The sequence below is a fragment of the Dendrobium catenatum genome, unplaced genomic scaffold (genome assembly GCF_001605985.2).
Source record: "Dendrobium catenatum unplaced genomic scaffold, ASM160598v2 fragScaff_scaffold_205, whole genome shotgun sequence".
Taxonomy (NCBI): Eukaryota; Viridiplantae; Streptophyta; class Magnoliopsida; order Asparagales; family Orchidaceae; genus Dendrobium; species Dendrobium catenatum.
Window position 1 is genome coordinate 534608 of NW_021318667.1, and position 4294 is coordinate 538901.

Genomic DNA, 4294 nt, shown 5'->3' on the forward strand with positions numbered 1-4294 from the left:
TTCTCCTTGTCCACCAAAAGACGTCGAGCTTCTACCCGACGTTGGACCTTCACTCTTCGCCAAGTTTCTACCCGACATCGAACATCTACCAGTTATCAGACTTTCGCTGGACGTTTATTCGAAGATGGATTTCTTCCCATTGTTAAACTTTTCCCTGATGCCATCCTTCTGACCTTCATCGTTAGACATAGTCCTTTCAACCTCTGTCGCCAGCCGACTACAGTTCTCCTGACTTACGTGGCCCGCCGACTAGTCTTTTTGGCCTCCATTGCCAGCTGACTACAGTCCTCCTGACTTATGTTGCATGCCGACTACAGTCCTTCCAACAAAGAGAATACATCAACAGTGACTCTTTGTGTTCTGAACATCTAATGTACTTCATATAATGTACGTCAAACCCATGTCTTCCTCCATGGAAGGATCTCATTTGTAATCGACTACAATACTTGTGGATTCATTCAAACAGGGCTAGGCCTCGTGGGTTTCCCCCTTATAGGGTTTTTTCACGTAAAAATCTTGGTGTATCATAAATGCTAGACCCTCTCTCTTATCTGATTGTGTGCTGGATTTTCGTACAACGCTAAGACGATAAACTTTATATTTCTCTACTGCCGCGAATACTCCTGGACGCAACAGTTTGTCATCGTCTGTGGGAACGTGGTTCCTGACTGGGTGGAAATTTTCACTCCAACCTCCAAAGGGGGTCGTTCATTTCAACTTCCTGACTTTAGCCATTGCTTCATCAATTTCATGGAAATTAGATTCGGATTGGGGGGAAACTTTGACTCCAACTATGATCAAGAAGATCCCTCCAATACTTCCAACATCATGATGATATGCCAGGAAAATCCCAAAAAATTGTTGGATGCTTCTAATAAATTTCAAGCCATATACAGTCCTCTATCGGACTTCTACTTCTTGGGCAAGGTCTTAATATCGATCTCAAAAACACAGTAACAGTTTAAAGATAGACATTTCTTCACCTTTGATTTGGGATATACGCGACATTCTCCCCCTCCCAATCAAGGCAAAATCAATCCCAGGGGGATTCGATTCCACCTCTTCCATACAACTTAACGTCGTCAAGCAAAGGCTCCGACATACAACCTCGGAAAGGTCTCACATCCTTAGTGGATTTTCTTGACCTCTTCCATACAGGTTAAAGTCGTCGAGTAAAGGCTCTAATATACAACCTCGGAAAGGTCTCACATCCTTATTAGATTCTCTTGACCTCTTCCACACAGGTTAACGTCGTCGAGCAAAGGCTCTGGCATACAACGTCAAAAAGGTCTTACATCCTTGATGGATTCTCTCGACCTCTTCCATGCTAGTTAAAGTCGTCGAGTAAAGGCTCTGACATACAACCTCGGAAAGATCTCACATCCTTGGTGGATTCTCTCGACCTCTTCTACACACATTAACGTCATTGAGCAAAGGCTCCAACATACAACCTCGAAAAGGTCTTACATCCTTGGTGGATTCTCTCTACCTCTTACATACATGTTAACGTCGTCGAATAAAAGCTCCGACATACAACATCGGAAAGGTCTTACATCCTTGGTAAATTTTCTCGACCTCTTCCGTACTGGTTAACGTCGTTGAGTAAAGGCTCCGACATACAACCTCGGAAAGGTCTTACATCCTTGGTGAATTCTCTCGACCTCTTCTACACAAGTTAATGTCGTCGAGCAAAGGCTCCGACATACAACCTCAGAAAGGTCTTACAACATTGGTGAATTCTCACGACCTCTTTCATACAGGTTAACGCCGTCGAGTAAAGACTCCGACATACAACATCTGAATATTCTCACATCCTTGGTGGATTCTCTATACCTCTTCCACACATATTAACGTCATCGAGCAAAGGTCCCACCTACAACCTCGGAAAGGTCTTACATCCTTGGTGGATTGTTTTGACATATTCCATATAGGTTAACTTTGTCGAGTAAAGGCTCTAACATACAACCTCGGATAGGTCTCACATCCTTGGTGGATTCTCTCGACCTCTTCCACACAGGTTAACATCATCGAGCAAAGGCTCTGACATACGACCTAGGATAGGTCTTATATCCTAGGTGGATTCTCTCGTCTTCCTCCACACAGGTTAACGTCGTCGAGCAAAGGCTCTGACATACAACCTCGGAAAGGCCTCACATCTTTGGTGGATTCTCTTGACCTCTTCCACACAGGTTAATGTCATCGAGCGAGGCTCTGACATACAACCTCGGATAGATCTCAAGTTTTTGGTAGATTTTCTCGAACTCTTCCGTACAAGTTATAATCATCAAGCAACAAACAACTTCAAAACAATTAGATATCCTTATTGGATTAAGTGACTTCTTTTCTACTGCACATTGAAGCATCTAAAATAACTTATTTTTCAAAGAAAGATTACAATTTGGTCTTCATCAGGCCTCAACTCAATTAACACTATACATGTGTCGCCAGAATGTCGGCATAACACATTGCTCCGGCCCCTTGACTCAAGGATATCTGATATCAGTACACTTCATTATAGATGCATATTTTATTCGCAAATTTTCAGTGGACTACCACCATCATTGGGACTTAATCTGATATTTGCTGGCGGCCCTTCACTTCATATCAGCCATCAACGACTTCTCGCTTGACTACTACTAGCAGCGTAGCCTCGAACTCCCTCCTTTAGCTCTACAGTCGATCGTTGACTGCTAATGGGCTTCAACTCGATCTTCCATCGCCGATACACTTTCACTAAAATGGAGTTGAAAATTCTCTTCACCTACTCGTCACTTCTAATTCTCTTCATGGATATTATTGCCACCAGATCTTCCCTAATCACCATCGCGTACAAGAAGTAATTGATCTCCTTCTGTCACGGGTTGTCTATTTAGAAGATTGCTTCTCATCATGACTCCTTATACATAAAAGAGGGGCACTAAAGCTTGATAGGGGAATTTTGCCTATCTCCGACAATGGAATGCCTCTAATGCAAGACGAAGGGCGCAAGTAAAGAACAAGGAGGAAGAAATTATCCTTCTACATAAAAGAGGGGGAAAAGAAGAGCAGGAAGAAATCCCTATATTTCTGCGCAAGAGGAGGGGCACTAAGTAAAGGGGGAAAATTTTTTCACTTGAAAATAACAAAAAACCTCGACTATCAGAAAGCCAGAGGGGGAAATAAGAGGATAAGAAATTCTCTAACTTCTGTACAAAAAGAGTGGCTTTGAATTGAGTAGGGGAAGTTTCCCACTGAAAAATAACGGAAAGCCTCAACTATCAGAAAGCCAGAGGGGGAAAAAAGAGGAGAAGAAATCCCTTCACTTCTGCGTAAGAAGAGGGGCACTAAGTCGAGCAGGGAAAATTTTCCACTCGAAAATAGTGGAAAACCTCAACTATCAGAAAGCCAAGAGAGAGAGAGGACAAGAGAAATCCCCTAACTTCTACACAAGAGGAGGGGCGCTAAGTCGAGCAGGGAAAAGTTCTCACTTAAAAATAGTGGAAAGCCTCAACTGTTAGAGAGCCAGAGAGAGAAGAAGAGAAAGGGCAATTTTTCTAAAGGCCTTATGGACCTATTTATACTTTTTTGTGAGAGAAGAGGGGAAGTTTCTAGAGTTTTCTAGAATTTTTAAAAAATTTGAATTTTTTCTGAATTTTTTAGAATTTTTTGGAATTTTCTATATTTTTTTTTTGAATTTTTCAAAATTTTTAAATCCATGTGGGGCCCACTCTATTAAAAAAAATTCAAAAATACAAACCGTCGGCCAAACCATGTGCTCGCCAGCGGCGGCTGCGGCGGGTGGCGCTCGGCCGGCCGGACGGCTGGTTTGGCCGTCCAATGTTTTCGGGCTCTGATTATTGGCCTGTACGGACCAAATTTGACATTTTTGCAGTCCTTGAGAATGTTTTTCGGCATTCCGGACTCAATTTTGATACTTTCGGAGCTCAACAGTGCCTCTGTGATCAATTTTGTGTGAGTGTTCAACTTTTGGAAAGCAATTTTTTGCGATTCGACCAATATAAAATTTTAAAACAAGTATTTTTGAACTTCTAGAGCTTCGACATCCGAAAGTAGGGGGGCAACTGATACGTCATCATGAAATTATCTTGATCAGGCACGAATCTCGAGCAAAACTAAACCTAGAAACTTCAAAAATTAAATCTGGGAGCATCTGAACTCTGATTTCAACAAACTTATAGTCAAACAGAGCATCTCGGAAATACGAACCCAGCGACACCAAATTTGACTTAATACGAGCCCAAAGAATTCAAATCAAGGACCCGAAGCGTTGTTGGAAGGTTTGAACCACAATTTT